Source organism: Euprymna scolopes, chromosome 15, assembly GCF_053919585.1.
Source record: "Euprymna scolopes isolate OS-2025 chromosome 15, ASM5391958v1, whole genome shotgun sequence".
Taxonomy (NCBI): Eukaryota; Metazoa; Mollusca; class Cephalopoda; order Sepiida; family Sepiolidae; genus Euprymna; species Euprymna scolopes.
In genome coordinates, this window is record NC_136496.1 from 93040816 (window position 1) to 93063378 (window position 22563).

The following is a 22563-nucleotide window of genomic DNA, read 5'->3' on the forward strand; positions in this document are numbered from 1 at the left end:
TCTGAATACCCTTTATGCCAAATTTCAAATGTTTAGACCAGAAATTGTCTGAGTAATTTGGTAGAAACCGCAGAGGTCAATTTTTTAAAAAAACTTTGACACCTATTATGTCCCCTTAAGATTTATTGTTTTGGGCTCAAGTCAAGTTATTAAGTTAGATCCATGTCCAAGGAACCTATATCTAAAATTTCAAGTGTTTAGACCCCATTTTGGTGGAGGAGTTTGGTAGAGTTTTCAAAGGTCAAACCGTTGAACTTTGACCCCTTAACAGCCAAATTTTTGGCTGAGAACCGATTAAAAAGATTTTTCCAAATCTCAATACCCCATATGTCAAATCTCGATTCTGTAGACCGAAAATTGACAGAGTTATTTAGTAGGGATAATGTACACAGACACACAAACACAATCATTTTCACTTATATAGATATGTGGATAAATAAATGATGGTGATGACCTTCAGACAATAAATTGACTGAAAACATCTTAAAAAAAAAAACGTTAACTATAAGTATTTGCCCATGAAAATCATATATTTTACGTTATGGAAATCTGTCTATCTCTTTTTCAATACTAGCCCAGATGGGATTGTCCAAGACAAATAACAGACGACGATTTTTATCGACACCGGGTTAATTGATGAGAGAATGAATAAATTGGCATTGCGAGTTATCGCCGCCTCAGTGTCTTTCTATCCACTTTTACGTATGACGTGAAGCATCTTTGGTGACAGCTTTCTCAATATTTCTTTTCTGGCATTTGAAAATTTCATAACACTACGCCTACTACCTGGTGAAACAATGCATGTGTCCTAAGCTGAACTTCAACAATTTGCCTTGCTTGGGGGGAGGGGCGCTCTCACCCATCTCCAAACAAAAATGACATGCCCATTATAGCAAGACTAAAAAGTCGCAAGAGACAACAGCTCTGGTAATTGTTGGAATCAATTTTTAACTATAACCAAGCCATTATGATGAACGGAAGGAAAGAAACTGGTTGCAGTGACTGTACAGCTAGCTGCGGGGAGTCAATGTTGACCCTACTTTTTCGTAAAGTCTGCCAGTTATGGCATCATTATGCATTGTAAATCGTTCGGACTAAATCACTTTGCATAAAACCATGATGCATGCCCCTGCTCGTAAAATGTTCACAACAAAAACTTGTTTAGTTGAAACAACTGCCAACAACTTTCTTCACTCCCTCTCTACGGCCAAAACTAAACGAAAATTCTATGAGCAGAGTTTATTTCCTAGAACTGTCCGTCTGTGAAACACAATATCGTTTGTCTGCTTCCTGGATGACTATAACAGTTGTCTTCAAGTCTAATGTGTCTAAATTCCTATCGAGTCATTGATTTAGATAATCCAGCTCTATCCAAGTTCCACAGTTACTGATTTTGTCTCACTATCTACCAAACACTTAACTTTTATCCTTGAGTTCCCTGTTGGCCTTGATAAGTGGCGACCCTCTATGTAAAAAAAAAAAAAAAAAATGAAATGTATTCTAACCATTATTCTTTTGCGGCTAAAACAACCGCCAACAACTTTTCTCACTTCCTATCTGTAGGCAAAACTAAACGAAAATTCCATGAGCAAAGTTTCTTTCGTGGAACTGTCCATCTGTGGTACACAACACTGTTTGTCTGTTTTTTCGTATGCTATAACATGGTCGTCTTCAAGTCTAATGTGAATAAATTCCTATTGAGTCGTCCATTTAGATAATCTAACTCTACCCTAGTTCCACCGTAACTGATCTTGCCTCACAATCTACCTAACACTTAACCTTTATCCTTGATAAGTGATGACCCTCCAGGTAAAAAAAAATTTCACTCGTGGATCAACAACTTATTAAGGCCAAAATGATACGGAATGATTGTCAGGTTAGGAGATGGAGAACTTGTGATAGGATTAGGAAAGATCGACATAAAAAAGCTACTATCTAAGTGATACCAATCTCTTCCCAGGTTGTTTAAAAGGAGTGCTTTGCTGTAATTGCAACTCAAATTGATGGGAAAAAGAGGTAGGTACGTATGCAGTTGTTGCATCAGTTACCGATCCAAGTTATGACAACAAAATCATTGCCAGTACCCTCAAAATGCAAATTTGGACAGTTCCACACTTTAGGGCACAGCTCAATTAAATTTCCGGCCACGATTATTGTCTTTGGTGTGGTTTCAAGTGAGGGCCACATCATACCACCTTACATCTTCGAAGTCGGCTTGAAAGTCAACACCAAAGTGTACCTAAAGATTATGGTGATCTCCTGGTGCAATCAGGTGGCCACCGGCAGACCCTGAATGTTACAGCAGGACTCAGCACCGGCCCATCAGTCCAAAGAGACCCAGGCTTGGCTTCAGGAGGAGTGCTAGGACTTTGTACCCTTCTCTCACTGACACCCTTCCTCTCCCTATCTGAACCTGCCGAACTTCTTTGGTCATACATCGAGAAGATCACCAACATGACCTCCCACAACACCACAGCCAGCCTGATCGCTGCCATCTGCTGAGTATTCACCGAGCTCCTGCCAGTGCTTGTGGAAAAGGCATGCTCCCAGTTTTGGACCCGTATCGAGGCAGTGATTGAGGCTGAAGGCGGCTAAGACATAATCAAGTTACCTGAATTGATTTTTTCAATATAAGTTTTCAAATAAAGCTGTAGTGTTTTATTGTTCCACCCTATATATATACTAGCGGGGGTACCCGGCGTTGCCCGGATGTTTTTTACACAGTGATCACCACTTATCAAGGCCCGGAAGCCACTCAGGGATAAGGGTTATTGCAAGTACATTACGTTAGTGTGGAGATTTGATGAAGTGTTTACTTAAGGGGGCGGTTCATTAGGAATTTGTTAACATTGGACTTGAACACATCCAAGTTGTAGTCCGGTGGGAAGCAGGCAGACGGAACAGAGTTCCACAGGCGTGCAGTTCTAAGAAAGAAGCTTTGTTCATGGAATCCACGTTTTGATTTAGGCACAGATAAAGAGTGGGGGAAATTTTTCACAGTGGATTCGGCTAGACGGGTGTTTTTCGTGAAAGATTGGCGAGGGGGGACCAGAGATTGGAGTTCAGACGAGCACTTGCCATGGAAATAACAATAAAACAAGGATAGGCTTGCAACGTCTCTTCTGTGGGAGAGAGGTTGCAGGGTAGAGAAAAGAGCATCCCCACTAAGCCACGAAGTCTATTTTGTACTCTGTCAAGGCAGGATAGGCTGTTTTTAGCAGCTCCTGCCCAGATATGGCAACAGTATTCCATCCTTGGACGTACTTGGCTTTTATATAGATAGAGAATTGCATCAGTAGTGAGATATCTTCTGGAGCGGTAGAAGGATCCGACCATCTTTCCAGCGACCTTGGCAACAGACTTGATGTACGTGTTCCATTTCAGATCAGGAGTAAAGGTCAAACCCAGAAGCTTGTCAAAACACGGGCCTCACCCAGACGAGAGCCATCCATCACAATTGATGCCAGATGGGGATCAGAGCGTTGATGATGTAAGGATAGAAGTTTGGTTTTGGATGCATTAAAGGTAACCAGCCACATCTTCCCCCACGGAGGTGTAAAAGAAAACAAAAGTGTTAATAGGGAGCGAGGCTTGAACCAGTGACGAACCCTAAGGCAGAAAAGAAAGTGAAAGAAAACGTGACATCTAACTGCTACGCTACAAGGCCATAGGAAGTGAAAAGCGTTCAAATTTGGCAATGTCAATCAAAAAGTTGACTTGCTAAGTGAATGAGTTCACGCAGGTGCAGAAATGAAGGTTGGCTGTTTCATTTGTTTCCCCACGATGTTGAGGAAAACCAGCTCCCCATAATAAGGGAGTGTCCAAATGAGTAGCAATTGTCTGATATGAGGGGTTTCCCCCACATTGATCAAAGCTAATTGATTCTGGACATCCCTGGAATGAAAGCCAGGAATCTGCTTTTGATTAGTTTTGCTTGAAAACACGAACAAACACGCAAGAGGAAGGAACAGCGTTAATTTCGTAAAAGTTGCTCAGATAAAAGATAGAGACGACCTTTGTTCACAACCTAGGGAGTATATAAAAAGTTCGAAAAAATAGTAACCCCCCCCCCCCTGAGAACCCCGTCAAAAAAAGCCTTTGCTGGACATACAAAAACGTGCGCGACCATTTTGCCTTTATATATATACTAGCGAGGGGTACCCGGCGTTGCCCGGGTGTTTGGAGGTGTGTGTAGAAACTCCAGGGGGGGGGGTTAAAATAAAAAAAAATGTTTTGGTAGGTAAGTATGAGGCAAAGTTGTAAATTAAAGAGTAAAAAAAAAAAAATGTGCGACGTTGACCATTGCCCCACCACGAGGTGCTAACAGTAACACATTTGAATTTATTTAATTACTTAAATTAGCAGGTGCACATTTTAATGACTTAATGAGGTCAATTTTTGACTGCGGGGTAGCATTTCATTTAGTGCGGGAATGCTTTTCCCCAAGACGTTGGGGGTAGGGGGAAACATTATAGGAAAAGGCCTAACCTACATATGGCGAGCGAAAACTGTTGAATATTTATCTTCCCGAAGTCGAGCAAATTAAATAGACAGGCGAGCTCCGTTGTTAACTGTGAGATATTACGATTTACATGTGATATAAAAAGTTTTAAAAAGTTGTGAACCGACTGACCGCTTCTCTGAAAAAAGCCTTTCTTGGACATATACAAAAAGCGAATATACATTTTCGCTTTTATATATATATTAGTGCCTGAAAAGGCCACAGGAGAGGCAACAGAAGGAGCAAAACTAAAACTGGTCTGCCAGGACACTATATATAAGAATATAAGCAAATTTGGGCATATTTTATTCGTTTGAAAATATAAGTTCTTTTTTACCAATTGTAATAAAATTTTAACCATATTATAATCTTCAAAACGCCTGCAAATTTTCATGCAGTTTCGTCCCACGGAACCAAAGATATGAGCATTTCAATATTCAATTTGGCTACGAGTATAGATATATACATATATATACCACTTTTTTTTGCAACTTCATAAGTTCAAAATCTCGGAAACTATTGATCAGAATTTAACAAATGAAGGTTCGTTGGAAAGCTAATGATCTGCATTGTGTAGTGGGTAATGTGACATTTGCCCTTAAGGTAGCATATTACTGTTTAAACAAGTGAGGGATCACTTTTCCATTATAATTTAATGTAAAATGAGCACCCACTTTATGGTCACCTTGGCTATAAAGTGGGTGTTTATTTTATGTTAAACTAATATAGAAAGTGATCTTCCACTTTTTAAAACTATAATTTATTCATATTGAAATTAGTCGTTTTGGGGGATTTTAACTGTTTTCTTTTTCAGGACTCTTGAAATCCTTTTTTTTTTTTTTTTTTCACAGTGATCACCACTTATCAAGGCCCGGAAGCCACTCAGGGATAAGGGTTATTTCAAGTACATTACGTTAGTGTGGAGATTTGATGAAGTGTTTACTTAAGGGGGTGGTTCATTAGGAATTTGTTAACATTGGACTTGAACACATCCAAGTTGTAGTCCGGTGGGAAGCAGGCAGACGGAACAGAGTTCCACAGGCGTGCAGTTCTAAGAAAGGAGCTTTGTTCATGGAATCCGCGTTTTGATTTAGGCACAGATATAGAGTGGTGGAAATTTTTCACAGTGGATTCAGCTAGACGGGTGTTTTTCGTGAAAGATTGGTGAGGGGGGACCAGAGATTGGAGTTCAGACGAGCACGTGCCATGGAAATAACGATAAAACAAGGACAGGCTCGCAACGTCTCTTCTGTGGGAGAGAGGTTGCAGGGTAGAGAAAAGAGCATCCCCCACTAAGCCACGAAGTCTATTTTGTACTCTGTCAAGGCAGGATAGGCTGTTTTTAGCAGCTCCTGCCCAGATATGGCAACAGTATTCCATCCTTGGACGTACTTGGCTTTTATATAGATAGAGAATTGCATCAGTAGTGAGATATCTTCTGGAGCGGTAGAAGGATCCGACCATCTTTCCAGCGACCTTGGCAACAGACTTGATGTACGTGTTCCATTTCAGATCAGGAGTAAAGGTCAAAACCAGAAGCTTGTCAAAAAATGGGGCCTCACCCAGACGAGAGCCATCCATCACAATTGATGTCAGATGGGGATCAGAGCGTTGATGATGTAAGGATAGGAGTTTGGTTTTGGATGCATTAAAGGTAACCAGCCACATCTTCCCCCACTGAACCATGCGCTCGAGATCAGAGGAGAGAGAATCAGAGAGAACTTTGTCATTTACAGCCTTTGATGTGTTGCCGTAGATGGTCGTGTCATCAGCATAGATGTCAATGAATGATTTAAGTATGTGTTTAGGGAGGTCATTGATGTAGATCAGGAAGAGAGTTGGGCCTAGGATTGACCCCTGAGGGACTCCAGCATTTATATTGCAGGCCTTCGATTTTTGTCTATCTACCACTACTCTTATGAGCCTATCGGAGAGAAATGATTTAATGATTGAGAAAACATTTCCAGTTATACCATAGCTGGAAATCTTGTGAAGTAGACCCTTATGCCATACCTTGTCGAAGGCCTTTGATATGTCAAGAGCAATTGCCCAAGAAAGGAAGCCTTTGTCAAGAGATTCACTAATCCTGTGAGATATAACTGTCAGCACATCTGCGGTAGATCTTGCAGAGCGGAAACCATATTGTGTGTCATTAAGAAGGTTATTCCTGCTGAGGTGGTTGACTATTTCTCTATTTAATATGGATTCCAGCAACTTACTCATAACACACAGGAGACTTATAGGTCTGTACTGAGAGGGAGATGACTTATCACCTGAATTCTTAAATACAGGACAAACTGATGAGGTCTTCCAGGGAGTCGGAAAGCACTTCTCCTTAAGGCAGCGCTTAAATAGTTTTGTAAGTATGGGAGCAAGTTCTGGTTGAAGCTTTTTTAACACTATAATTGGGATGCCATAAGGGCCAGTTGCTTTACTGGAATCTAGGTTCTTGATTAGCTTGGCGACCTCATGTACAGATATTTGTATGTTACCTAGCTTGTTCTGTGTTATAGGAGGAAATATGGGGAGTTGATTGCCTTCGTCGCATAGGGTAGAATTAGCTGCAAAGTTCTTTGCAAATAGTTTGGCCTTGTCTGACGCTGACGAGATGACCTCTGGTCCATTGATAATGGTTTGGATAGAACACACACTTCTGTTCAGGATCCTATTTGTTATTTGCCAAAACTGGTGGGAACCAAGCCGCTGATCAGCTACCTTGGATTTAACAGAGTGGGCATATAGCTCTCTTGCATTTTTTATTACTCTTTTACAGTGGTTGCTGGCAGTCCTGAAAGCAGCTTTAGGCTCAGTGCATCTATTACGTTGGTAGCTATGGAAAAAGTGATTTCTGTGCGCGATAGCAGCAGCACATTCTGGGGAGAACCATGGCTGGCTGTTAAGTTTTTGTTGCAATTTTTTAGATGGTATGAATTGGTCTATGCCTACAATTAACCATTCGGTCAGATCTGATACTATAGAGGACACTTCCTTTTTAAACATGGAGTGCAGAGGTAAATCAGATATGAATGTACGGAAGCTATCCCAGTCAGCCATAGAGTATCGGTATACAGTACGGTGGAGGGGTACGTCAGGGGACTTATTACATTTCGTTTTTATCCTAACTGATACAACTGAGTGGTCAGAGGATCCTAGAGGAGAATGAACGGAACATGAACATAGCTCAGGGGAAGTTGAGAGAAAAAGGTCTAGGAGGCTTGCATATTGACCGGGTGTATCGGGCACACGGGTGGGTTCGCGAACAATCTGAGTGAGGTCATAAGCAATGGCAAAATCATGACAAAACCTCCCCTCATCATCTGTCTTATTTGAATGGGTCAGCCATTCCACGTTATGGATGTTGAAGTCACCACAAATGTGGATGTTAGCCGAGGGATGTGAAGACAGTATGTGGTCTATTTTCTCAGATATGCTCTTAAAGATAGTAACTCCGCTGTTGTGGGGGCTATAGAGGGCAAATATAAATGCAGTGGTGTTAGCAAGTGCAACTCTGAAGCACATATAGGATAAATTAGGATATTCTCTAGAGATATCCCTGCCACATAGGAAGCCATCCTTAATGTAGGCACATATTCCATGCCCATGGCGATCTTGGGTGTCAGATTTAGCTGTTAAATTAGAGTATCCGTTAATTATGAACTCATCTAGGGAAGTGGTCGGCCCTATTCCAGTTTCACTTTGAAATAATATGTCCGGTTTCGTCTCCTGTAATTGGGTTTCAACCTCTGGAAGGTTGGAACGTAGACCCCTGATGTTGGAAAAGGATACCTGGTAGTAGGGGTCTACGTTGGAAGATGGGGTTCTAGGTTTAATCGAGTTTTTATTCTGGAGATATTTCATGTTGAGGTTTTGGGATTTGTGGAATAGGTCGGCATAGTTGGTTAGAGCAGTACAGAGAGGGAAAGTAAGAGAGAAAAAGACAGGAAAATTTTTTTTTTTTTTTTTTGTAGCACACGAAAAGGTAAAGCCGTAACAATTACCCACTAGTATGGCATCGAGAGGCCCCACCAGAGACTACTGCATGGTCCAGATCCACTCACCAAATGGCAATACAGCAGTCCCAGTACTTTGCGCCTGTTGATAGGACAGCCTCTTTAGTGGTTAATCCAAGGTTCGGGTCCCTGACTATCAGGCGGATAACGTCATCCCAGACAAAACATTTACCTCCAGCACCCTTACTAGTGACATGGCCACAAGGACAGACAGAGACAGAAAAATTTCCGACATCTCAGACTACTGGTCACCAAGTAGTACCGACCTTTAAGCAGCTTTTTCTTCACCCTTTGTCAGAAAAATCGCTCATTGAATGAGGACTGAATGACAAAATAGGAGAAGCAAGAGTTACTGGAGCTGCCGATAACACATCCACTGTATTATCTACTCTCCATAAATCCTTTAAGAGCGGTAATTTTGAAGGATTTTTTATGGGTGGAAAATATTGCACCTTTACCAATGTTTCCTATTCATTTGTTTTTCTAGTTTTGCATATGAATTACAAAATATCTGATATTTCCCCAAAACCTATGGCCTTGATGGAGGGAAGACAAAAATTTGCTGCAATGGTTTCAAATGATCTGAAATAACAACAAAGACATAAAGTAAATTTCACTGTGTATGAGGATTATTTGATACTGGAGATGTTCATAATCGTATTCTATTTCCAAAGGAAGAGAGATATAACATAGGAGAAATATTTGGAATCAAGTCTTGCTGTTATTTCAGATCATTTGAAACCATAGCAGGCCAGAGGTTTTCGGGATATATATATAGTAATTTATAAAATATATATGGCGATTAAGCTACACTGAATATTCCGCATTTCATCCACTCTAGGACTCCTCGGGCTCATGTGCGAATTCTGTGGTTGTTTATAAAAACGATAAACAACCACAGAATTCGCGCATAAGCTCGAGGAGTCCTAGAGTGGATGAAATGCGGAATATTCAGTGTAGCTTAATCGCCATATATATTTTATAAATTACTAACTAGCTCTACCTACGTATTGAGCACTTTTGAAGTAAATACTTAAAGTTTACGCATACATCTATACTTTCGTATATTAATTTTATGTGAGTAAATTAAGTAGTTTTATATATATATATATATATATATATAGTACTGTTCTCTTTGAAAATAAAGATAAGAGATTTATTTTTTCAGTTATCTTAAAAAAAAAAAACACCTGATTTTTCTCACACATTAATATTGATAATGATCTTTTTCTCCAATCGAAATTTAATAAAAACAACAAAACAAAAAAAAAACACACCCAAATACATTATTTTTTTTTATGGGCGGATTATGTGTGTGCATGTAGGGGGTTAAATAAAGGGAGAGAACATACAGGAAATTTCGCTTTTTTTTTTTCCTTAGAATTAAAAATAAGTGTAAATATATCATTTAAACTTAAAAACAATAAAAATATTAAAAAAACAAGCAAAGCATGCATGGTCCCACATGAGTGCACAATGAACGAGGCATCAAAAAAAAAAAAAAAAAAAAAAAAAAAAAGAAGGACTAAGCCAGCATTTGCCCCCTCCTCACCATTTAGTCCCAAAAGCCCCCAGGGGGTGTCAAATCCTGGTGAAAATAAACAAACGGTGCATTTTTAGGCCTTAACATATGTAAATTTGAGTTCTGCCCTATGCAAAAAAAAGAAATGACTAAGTCCATCATTTGCCCTACCCCCCTTAGCCCCAAAAGTCCCCAAGGCCTTAATATATTTAAATTTGAGTTCAGCACCATGCAAAACTGCTAAATAGATATACACAGAAAATTTTGGAAGTCCCAAAAATGGAGCGTTTTTATTAACCCTAAAATAGCTCCTGGGACACTATCACAAAGTATAGACAAACAAAATTATATAGAAATCAATTAGTTACAACTTTTCAGAAAGTTTTATAAAAATCCAAGGCATCAATGTTTTTTTGATAACACAAAAGTGTCAATTATATCCATTTTAACCTGAAAGGCACCCCTTGGGGGTGGGCAGCCAGCGTTTTCCCGGAAAATCCGTTCTGTTACATTTTTACTCATATCATGTTTAATGTTTGTGCAAAATTTCATATTCCCAAAGCATAGTTATTGAGAAAAGGGCGAGCAGACGAATGGACAAAGGTGAATTTACAGGTCCACCCTCCTTTTGTAGGGGGACCAAAAAAAAGTACACTCACTAAAATAAATAAAAATTAACAACAAACAAAAAGCAACAACAAGCAAAAAAGCAAAAAAAAAAAACAAACAAAAAAAAGCAACAAGCAAAAAAGCAAAAAAAAAGCAACAAAAAAAAACAAGCAAAAAAGCAAAAAAACAAGCAAAAAAGCAAAAAAAGCAACAAAAAAAAAACAACAAGCAAAAAAGCAAAAAAAAAAGCAACAAAAAAAAAACAACAAGCAAAAAAGCAAAAAAACAAGCAAAAAAGCAAAAAAAAAAAAAAAAGCAACAACAAACAAAAAGTAAAACACCAAAGAGAAACAAGAGGTATGGACATTTATTTCACTAGAAAAATAAAAATTAAACAATTTTTTTTGGAAATTAAGTGACATTTCTATTACATTTCTTACTAAGTTTAAATAATGTCCCGTCTCTAATCGAGGGTTTTTAAAAAAACAAAAACCTTCGTTACTAACCCTAAGTTCGAATAGCACCCTCATCCTGAAATAAAACCGAAATAGAAGGAATTCTTTTGGATGGGGAAATACTATTGGCACCTCAGTCTTTGGGTTATTAGTAGGATTAAAGAAGTTTTCTTTCCCGGCTCCGACCCCCCCCCCAAAAAAAAACCGTTCTTTTGGAGACGTGAGTGATTTTGTAGAGTTACAATTTTATTAAATCTTAGACAAAAGTCATTTCTCTCTTTCATGCTATTTAAGTAATCAGTTTTGCTGAAGAAATTATAAAAATTTTGTGGAATACTGTTATCAATTTTTGGTCAATGTGCACTGGTTGTCCAACCTATAAGGATGTTTATTCCGAAAGCCATTCTTAACATGGGAGGTTGAAAATAAGAAAATGCCTTCCGGAATAAACATCCCCAACCTCCCCATATTAATAACGGCTCTTGGAATTATCCCCTCCCAATGTTAAGAACGGTTTTCGGAGTAAACACCCTTTTCAGGGTGAACAACTAGTGCACATTGACCAAATTTTTATTACATTTCTATCAAAAAAAGAAAAGAACAAAAAAGAAAGAAAGAAAGAAAAAGAAAAAAGAAAATGTCCCCTTTTGCGTGTGTGACATTAAAAACTAACAGAAAATGCTACGCGGTATTTATTTAATTCGTTTATTTTTCAACACAAATTTTAAAAAGCAGGAAGAACTGTCTTTGAGATATTTTTAATAATTTTATTTTCTTTGAACTACGATTTGATAGACTCTGACAGCATTGGTTTTTCTTGCCTTTCTGGCTAGGAGCAAAGTGTAGAATCTGTCTGATACTAAACTGCATCTTTTATTTCGTGTCAGTGAAGACGTCCTGTTATGGCAGTTGCCATAGCTTTTAACGACGTTTGAAAAAGGATCACCATTTCGGTCGGTCCCCTTTTTGGGGCACCTCCGAAATTAGAGAGAGAATGAGTGCTGAAAAAGAACAGTTGTGGAAAAGAAAACATCGGGTTATAATTAAGTGCGACAAGACTTTAGGATTGATGATGTTTTATAAAAGTTTCCAAGATATAGGGTACAAAGAGAATGGTACATTTCTTTGATAAAAGTCTTTACCCAGGGAAACTGGTCCGTCACGTGCTGATGCTTCTATCGTTTCCACATGTCTGAGACAGATTTCTTCTTTGTATCTCCCTCCAGGACAGTTCTCTATTCCGATTAGCTGAAACCTCTGGTGACGTTGAGAGAAGAAAGGAAGGGAAAAGTAGAAGAGTAGGGAGAAAGAGAGAAATAAGTGAAGCATACCATAGCAACATTATAGTAGTAGTTCACTACACGAGTCCCCCTCCAAATAACGGAGTTAAGTACCCTCCACAGAATTATTAAATATGTATATTGCCTAAATTTGTTTAAAAATAAAAGTACTCATTTTACTTTTTCCATGTTATTTTCTTACCAGATTTAGACTTATATGTGTCAACACTTTTATCTTCAACTTTGTCGGTATCATCTGTCTTAATAAGTTTATCATTAGTAGTACCATCATTTGTCTGTGCCTTCTCAGTCAGTCTAATTTTATTAGTACTAGTTGGTTCTATGTACAGCTTTAATCTATCTATTGACACGTGTGTATGAGTACCGTTGTTCATATCGATCTAATGATGCTTATCTGATCGAATCAAAACTTTATAAGGACCTGAGTATGGTGCTTCTAATGGTTTCCTAACTCGATCAACTCTGAGCCATACTTTTTCACAGGAAGATAAACCTTTCGGCATAAATGTTTTGGGACTGTCATGGATATATCCTTTTCCGTTGTCGAGTACATCAATTTGAGACATCCATTCACACAAATTACGTATGTACTGGTTATTAACTGGAGTTTCTCCTACGGAGCTCCCATAACAGACGTAAAAGGGGAAAAGCCCGATTCATTAGGGGTGCTACGTATACCCAGATGAATCACCGGTATCGCTTTCATCCATGATTCTTTTCGAGCCATTATTGCCACTTTAAGGGTACGGTGTGCTCTTTCGATCATCCCTTTACTTTGAGGGTGATACGAAGTTGTCCTCAATCGGTAAAAACCTACTACCTTGGCTATTTCCTGGAACAATTCGCTCTCAAACTGACTACCTCTGTCAGTTATAAAAGTTTCCAAGATTTAGGGGTACAAAGAGGATGGCACATTTTTTTTGATAAAAGTCTTTACCCAGGGAAACTGGTCCATCGCGTGTTGATGCTTCTATCGTTTCCGCATGTCTGAGACAATTTCTTCTTCGTATCTCCCTCCAGGACAGTCCTCTATTCCGATTGGCTGAAACCTCTGGTGACGTTGAGAGAAGAAAGGAAGGGAAAAGTAGAAGAGTAGGGAGAAAGAGAGAAATAAGGGAAGCATACCGTAGCAGCATCATAGTAGTAGTTCACTACACTGTTACTTATGCAGACCACAGACCGGGCAACTTTCTAGATAGGATTTTCAAGTTACATTAAAAATTCGTGGTATCTCTTGTTTATTAAATTGTTAGGTGAAAGTTAAGAATAGTTAAAAGAGAGCCCCCTTCCCCATGTTAAGAATGGGTTTCTAAATAAATATTTCAGCACGATCTGTAATCTGCATAAAGGACGAAGTTCTTCTAAATTGAGGCAATTTTAATTTTTGTCTTAACCCATGGTGCTCCTTTTGGGGAGCTGGATTTTCCCCACATTAAAACCCATCTTGTACATAACTGTGCCCTCATGGGGAGACAAGTGAATAGAGACAGTATGACTAGCGACTATTGCCCTCGTAGGGAGATAATTAAATAGGGACAGGCGGATCTGAACGAGAATCACCCTCCCCGCACCGTCAATTTTAACCGATATTCTGTAGTTGGTATTTTTTACGACCTAACCTAGCGTGGTATAAACACCCTCAACTTCCCCATGTTAAGAACGGCTTTTGGAATAAACATCTCCCAACCTCGAAAACTATACTATATACTAAAACATACTATAAAAATTGGGGGAGGGGGGGTGATTATCTTTCAGATCCGTCTAAACAAAATAATTAAAAGAAAAAATAATGCGATTGAGGAAGAACTTTAGCACCACGGTAGAAAAGTGGAATTGAAAAGTCAGCGCCCTCAGAAGGGACACTATGACCTGCAAAAAGTGTCTGTGTCGACATTCCCCAGTAAAAGCACCTTAGACGAATAGCAATAAACTCCTTCTCCAAGAAAAGGCAAAGCCAGGGATGGTAGACCCCCTAGAACTGCACAGAATGCAATCGTCAGGGACGAGATCATTACAGGAATGGTCTAATCTGTTGATTTTGGAGGCCCGAGGATAAAATCCAGAGAGAGAGAGAGAGAGAGAGAGAGAGAGAGAGAGAGAGAGAGAGAGAGAGAGAGAGAGAGAGAGAGAGAGAGAGAGTAAATTTTAGTTTTAAAATTAATAGAATAAATGTTTTTTCAGTACTAGTGCAGAGTGCCGGACGTAAATAATAACGTTATTATTTAAAAAGCCATTCTTAACATCGGGAGGGGAGGGTGTTGTGTACCTATTCTATACCTTACAATTGAATAAAAAACATATAAAACTTTAATTAAACTTGGAAATACGATTTAAAAAATAGCGCGGATCACTCTCTGCATTAGCACCATATTTTTAATAAACAAACATTTTTGTGTAATTTTCTTAACTTTTCTCCTTACTTAAACGATATAATTTCACAATTGTTAAATCATATTATATACTTCGACTTTTTTTTTCAGAACGTAAAAAAATAAATAAATAAAACGCGTAAAAATAAAAACTTTCTCCGACCGAATGAAATTTGATTTAAAACTTGAATAATAATAATAAAATTAAATTCGTACCTTTATTTGTTGATCTTATTTTTAAAAGTCATAAACAAAATCCTCTTTCGTGTATTGAAACAAACAAAATTTTAAAATTGATTTTTTGCTTTTTCTTCACTTTTCTTTAAAGGAAGGATAAAAATCGTGCGCACTTTTTTTTAGTTTTACTGTCGCTGTGATTGATTTTTTTTTCGTCTGCAAAAAAAAAAAAAGAAAAGAAAAAATCACGCCCCTCCTTCTATAAAGACCAACCAATCAAAATCTCTGTTATTAAAAATCTAAGTTTGCGTAGTGATTAAAACAAAACATGATATTATTTTAATTAACGTAAATTTTTCGATCTAAAATGATTAAAAATACTAATAGTTATAAAGCAAAAAAACAAAAACAAAACATGAAATGATGTTTAATTTGTAAACAGGCCGGAAGTACTGCCACCCCGACACCGCCATTTGGTGTAAACGTCAGTTCCGGTTTAGAAATCATATTGTCGGCCGTTTTTCGCCATCGTGTCGTACTCATGTGAGTCTTGTCTTTATATTTCTTCTGGAATTTTGTTATTATGTTTTAAAATTTATATATGGAATAGTTTAAGTCTTTTAAAGACATTTGAAATGTTTTCCTTTTTTCGCCTCAAATCTGAAATTAACCGATGAAAAAATGAATGTAAATAATCGCAAACGTTGCCTTTTCGAGTGTTGGGATGATTTTTGAATGCTGATGTGGCACAACAATGCCGGTCCCGATGGGAAGAGCCGCAAGATTTGACGCTTGTCTATTTCTAAATTGTTTTCTTTTCTTATTTTATTTTTCTTTTATCTATAGAAATATTTTCGAATTTAATTCGCAAAAATATAAGTCTTTATTGATCCTTGCAAATTCAGTGTCCATCGATGAATTAAAAAAATATATATCTGATTATTTATTTCTTTATTTACTTTTTTGCACGTTTTAGAATTCACGCCTCTCCTCTTCGCCTTTTCCTGATCTTTTAAAAAATTTAGATATTTGTTAAAAAAAAAAAAAAAATTATGAAATCGAGGAAATATTTTATTCTTCCTATTTTTAATTGTTTAGATCTTTAGTTTAAATATTCTAGTAATAATTAAAGCTTAAAAATGATTAGCTAATTGCGGATCAAGTGCGATGGAATTTCGGAAGAAATAAGTTTGAACCAGAAATAAATTAAAATTATAGTATTCCTCTTAATTTATTAAAAGTGTGTTTAAAACATTTAATTCTTGAACAATAAAATATGCAATCGAGAATTCAGTTTTAAGCTTTTAATTTTTAAGAATTTCTTAGATGTTAACTTTTCCGGTTTTTAGTATTCACATCTGACTCTTAAGTTTATTTTTTAAAAATAAATACAAATTTATGACCATATGAAAATAGTGCATATTCTTTTATCATAAAAATGCAACTAAAATTCTTTTTAAGATGAATTGTTCATCATAAGCTAAATACGGTGCAACTTTACTATAGTGTGTCTTCAAAAAATGCATTTCAGAGAAAAAAGGTTATGTACTTACGTGTCAGTCTGAAATTAGGGTATTTTTTAAATTTTTTTTTTATTTTTTATTTTTTTACGACCTGCCCCAATATAATATAACCCCCGCTATTAAAAACAAATTCGGAATAAACATCCCAGCCTCACCGTGTTAATAATGGATTTCGAGGATGGGGGGGGTGTTTCTTTTCAGAAAGCCGTTCTTAACATGGGGAGGTGTTTATACTACGCTGGGGCAGGCGTAAAAAATACCGAAATTAGTATAAATACCAAAAAATTATGAAAAATTAACGTTATTACATTTTTATTATTTACTAAAATAATTAAAAAAAAAAGCAAACAAAAAAAACAAAAACGGTGCAGCTGGTTTTTAAATTCTCTTCGATTGTTTAATCATTTAAACACCATAAACTTAATTAAAATTATACATTTCAAAATTGTTTAAGTGGATATGTTTGTCCAGATTCATAATATGAATTGCATAATTAATGGGTTTTTTCCCCGCAAAGGTCTTCTTCACGCACCTGTCTTGCCTTGCACATACGTATAATTTTTATTGGAATGTAAGCATGTAAGAGTATTTATTCATCGAAATTTCACCAAGACATTTTTTTTAACAGATAGGGTATACTTGATCATAATGTGGATGGAGGGGGGGGGGCGTATGTTTTTGATTGACAAGGTACGGACTTTTTATGACAACGTCATTGAAATCATCGTCCACATCATCATTTAAAGCTGATTCCTTTCGGTGGCCTTCAAGAAAATTGATTCCTCCTGATTGTCACGGGTCGGGTCATTAACTTCTTGAACTTTGAAACAACTTTTATTTATTCGATCTTTGCGTCTATTACCGAATTACAGGTTTAGTTATTTTATTTGCATTTTTTTCTTTTTACAACGATTAATAAAGAAAAAAAAAGGGTGGGGGGCGAAGAAAATAAATACGCAACAAACATGTTACCAAATGCAAGAGAAGTTAACTCTACTATCTGAATAAGTTATCGTGTTTTAGCTTTTAGTATTTACTTTAAAACAAAACTTAGTTCAAGTCTGTTAAATTAGAACGAAAAAAAAAATGGCGGGTTTGTTGCAGCCATATAGACCTTTGATAATCGCTCAAAAATCGAAAATTAAACCAAATGCTGATAGAAACCTATTCAATAAATGTCACACATTGTGAAAAATGTATTTTTCTACCATTATTTAGTTTAACTTTTGAACGATTATTAAATCAGTAACAAAACCACCTTATTTTGTTCTAATTCAACAGACCATATTGTTGGGGGGAAAAAAAGTCATATAACTAAGAGTAGCTAACCTGAAGTGAGGTTGCGAAAAAAATACAATCTTCTTCGCGACCTTCTCAGGTCTTGTAACCACAGTAACATAAAAATAAAGGAATAAGTAACTCTTCACAAAGAAGGAAGGGTTTTATAACAATTACCTTACTCTATTAGTATAAATAACCACAATGCTATTGTTCTTCTTGATTGTTGGAAGAGCATCCTCACCTCCGGCAGCTACACTCAGGTAAGCTATGTATTATTCACCACATATATTAGGTTGGCGCAAAAATAGTGTTGTTTTTGACGTTCAATTAATATATGTATATATATACATATATATAGCATTATTTTTGCACCAACCTAATACTAATTTTGTTTCAAAGTAAATAAAAGCTTTAAAATAAGTTAAAACATGAAAAAAAAAAAATTATCCAGAAAAATTGAAGAGTAACTTATCTTGCCTTTGGTAACATTTATTTGTTGTATATTTATTTTTTTCACCCCTCCCCTTTATTTTTGATTTGTTGACTATTGTGAAAAATGTCCATTTTGTGCATAGAAAAAAAAAAACGTATCACCCTTCACACGCATGACTTCTATTTATGTATTCACTGGTTTCCCCATGTAGTTGAACCTCTGAAGCCTGAATCGACACGTATTAGATTAAACATACCCCCCTCCCTCTGTTGACCATCAGCGGTTCATGCCCCCTCCTCTTTTGTTTGTTGTAATAATTAATGAGATCCTGAACAAAGACACTTGTTATTCAGTGGGAAACTTACAACAGGTTGTAATTATAATGATTCGAAGCGATTAAAAAATAAAGCAATTCCTATTCAGTGCAATCGGAATTATGAAGTGAATTCTTCTATTTGTGAATTTTTACATCATTAATTCGATCCATCTATTGTTTTATAGGATTGTTCAAGTGACCGAAAAAAAAAATTATTGACTAATGAAGTAACGTCTCAATCGATGAAAAAAAAAAAAAATAGAAATAATGAATCCGTTCTTTCCAAATTCATCTTTAGCATGGAGGGAGGACTAATATGATATTTTCTTTCTCCCTTCTGAACATTTAAAATAGTTTCGTCCAGCACGTTTTTTATTTGCATAATCAGAGAAAAGTGTGTGCACACACACATAAATTTTTGTAAATTTGTATCCACAGGGTATAATCCCATAATACTTACTGTGTTTATATGAAAGTGCTCAATAATAAATATCATATTTTATAATATAAATTTATTCTTACAGCTAGTTTGCAACTATCAGGTTGACAAGAAAGTTCTTCCAGGGTTAACTTTTTAATTCAGATCAACATATCTCAGCTCAAACAAAAATTTAATGATCGAAATAAGCAACATCAGAATGCCAATGCAAAACTAGTGTATTTATGTCAGTAATGTAAAGATCTTGCGTTTTGATGACGATGAAGTCACTGAAAGTGTTTTTGATATCGCTTCAGTTTTTGAAGCATTTCTCATGCAGAAAGTCGAGATGCTTGAAAAAGTGGTAATCGGTAGGTGAAAGGTCTGGAGAATATTGCAGATAAGGCAGTTTTTTTAGCCCAATTCGTTCAATGTCCGCAGGGTTGGTTTAGTAATGTGCAGTCGGACATTGTTGTGGAGGATAATTCTGCATTTTCTGTTGACTAATGCTGGGTGTTGTTGTCAAAGTTTCTGATGCATTTCAACCATTTGTTGACAGTACTACACCGCTGTAATGGTTTCACGTGCATTCAAAAAACTAATGGATGAGACTGATCACAGACCACGAAACAGCATGATCTTCTTTTGGTGCAACTCTAGCTTCAGGAAATGTCGTGGAGCTTCATCAGCATCTAACTACTGATAGAAAAATGTCACAAAGACAACCATTGTACCTCACTTTTATATACATAGCCAAGACCTTTGATCCTGTCAGCAGAAATGGACTTTTCACTCTGTTGCAGAAGATTGGATGTCCTCCATGGCTCCTGAAAATCTCTTTTCATGAGGACATGCAGGGCACCATACAGTGTGATGACTTTTCCCTGGATCCTTACTATAGTCCAAAAGAACTGAAGTCTTTTCCAATTAAGAGTGGAGTAAAACAAAAGTGCATATTTGCCTGGACACTCTTCAGCATTTTCTTGTCTTTGCTGTTGTCCCATGTCTTCAACAAGTTAAAGAATGGAGTGTATCTCTATACCGGAAGCAGTGGCAGCCTCTTCAATCTTGATCGTCTTTGAGCTAAGACTAAAGTGTAGAAAGTACTTATGTGAGGTGCTTTTTTGCTGATTAGGTAATGCTAATGGTGCATTCTGAAGAAATATTGCAGAGTTTGGCATGGCCATCAGCCTAAAACGACATCCCTGGCTAAGATGTAAGCAGTATTCCAAACATTACTATCGGTGATTACATGTTTGAGGTCCTCAAGGATTTCACATACCTTGGCTCTAGCAATCTCTAGCAAACTCCACAAAATTACCTGTAAGACAACAATAATCATGGTTCGTTTGATGAATAGTGTGGAAGAATATGATACTGACCGCTAATACCAGGATGCAGGTATATCAGGCCTGTGTGCTCAGCAACCTGCTCTAAAACAGTAAATCATGGGGCCTCTATTCCCATCAAGGAACACTCAACACCTTCCATCTGCTGAGTTCCAGGAGAATCTTGGGAATCGTGTGATAGGGCTGTGTCAGAAATGATAGTTTGATTAGGCAGACATTCAAAGCATGTTTGCTTTGCTCACTCAGGGATAATTTTGGTGGCTTAACAATGTTGGGTAAATTTTTTTTTTTTTTTTTTTTTTTTTTTTTTTTACAAAGGCATCACCACATTATCAAGGCCCAGAGGCCACTCAAGGATAAGGGTTAAAGAGTGTACAGTAGAAGTTGGTCAATATAGTAATCATTAGTAATGAAAATTTGGTAAATTTAATAACTTATATGGAACGGCTCATCAAGAACTTATTTACCTTAGACTTGAACACAACCATATTGTAGTCAGCCGGAAAGCAGGAAAACGGAAGACAATTCCACAGGCGTGCAGTTCTAAGAAAGAAGCTTTGTTCATGGAATCTATGTTTAGGTTTAGGCACAGATAAAGAGTGGGGGAAATTATTGATAGTGTTTACAGCTAGACGAGTGTTTCTTGTGAAAGTTTGGCGAGGGGGGACCATAGATTGAAGCTCAGTTGAACACTTTCCATTAAAATAACGATACATCAGAGACAAACTCGCAACATCTCTTCTGTGAGATAGAGGTTGTAAGGAGGAGAAAAGGACATCTCCTACGAGGCTACGATGAATGAATGATGGAAGATCCCAAGGATATTCTTTATGATAAGTCTGCAGCCAACTTCAGAAAAATGAACCTGCTGATCCAGGATAGGCTTGCACAATTACATATGCTGCAGTTTGGCAACACTTAACTCAGGTGCAGAACTCCATTGTTTCCAGAGACAGATGCCAACCAGTATTTTATACATATGGTTTAAATCTTAAAATATCATATGTATTTGAAGTTTTAAGTGAAGTTTTGTCTTTGAGTCACTTAGAGGTAGGTGCATATAAAGGGTAATTTAGAGATTCAAGAGTACTTCCATTGTCTTCCCTAAAGAATTTATGATAGGTTTATCAAGCATCAAACTAGGATATTGTCTTTCACAGTACATTTGCTATAGGAGTACGCTTATAGATTTTATGTAGATTCTCCAACCTTTGTTTCTATAGGGAACACACCAACATCATGCACAGATATTGAATTATATATAGATAAATACACATTGGTCTTTATTATAGAGGAGAGAGGAAATATTGTAAATCGTTTATAAACCAAGTAAATAAAATAAACATGGTTTATTGATATTGTTTTACACCGCTACCCCAACGTTTTGACTTTAAATTTTTCTGAATAAAAAAGTCATGATTTTCACCTATAATCATTTGTGTTTAAGAATTCATAAACAAACAATAATGTTTGCTTGATTTTGAAATTTTATTTCGAACTGCAAATTTCTAATTGATGATTTAACGGTTTCAAAATGACTCTAAAATTTTTAATGGCCGCAATATACTAAACAAGTCGGCTATTTTAATGTGAATAATAATAAATAAGCATTCGAAAGTGCTAATTGAACTAATTAATTGCTTGAATTAAAGTCTAATATTTTTCATGAATATTCCAAAAAATGTGTTCCTGTCATATCAAAGAACCAGGTGTTCAAATTATCAGGTTGACAAGAAAATTGTTGTGGTTTTTAACTTTTAAATTCAGATGAACATATCTCAGCTCAAAGAAAAATTTGATCGAAATAAGAACCATCAGAATGAACACACTCTTGCCAACACAAGTGTATTTATATCGGTAATGTAAAAATATCTTGCATTTTGGTGGCAATGAAGTTGCTGAAAGTGTTTTGATATTGCTTAGGTTTTTGAAGTATTTCTCATGCAGAATGCTTGAAAATATAGTAGTCAGTAGGTGAGTGGTTTGGAGAATATGGTGGTTAGGGCAATTTTGTAGCCCAATTCATTCAACGTCTGCAGGGTCGGTTTAGCAACGTGTGGTCGGGCATTGTTGTGGAATAGAATTGGGTTTTTTCCTGGTGGATGTTGTTGTCGAAGTTTCTGATGTATTTCATCCTTTTGTTGACAGTACTACACTGCCGTGATGGTTTCGCCTGCATTCAAAAAATACTAATGGACAAGACCAGGCGCAGACCACCAAACAGTCAGCATGACCTTCTTTTGGTGCAACTCTCACTTAGGGAAGTGTCGTGGAGCTTTGTTGGCATCTAACCACTGAG

At 36.8% G+C, this 22563-nt stretch overlaps 1 protein-coding gene across 1 annotated transcript in view; it reads left to right on the forward strand.

Moving 5' to 3' along the window:
- Window positions 1-15258: 15258 nt before the first annotated feature.
- Window positions 15259-22563, forward strand: part of LOC145293987 (dolichyl-diphosphooligosaccharide--protein glycosyltransferase subunit STT3A) — a 55818-nt gene continuing 48513 nt past the window's right edge. Inside the window, exon 1 of the mRNA XM_080140880.1 lies at window positions 15259-15487. The gene's annotated coding sequence lies outside the window, so the exon portion shown is untranslated. The remainder of the gene's footprint in view (window positions 15488-22563) is intronic.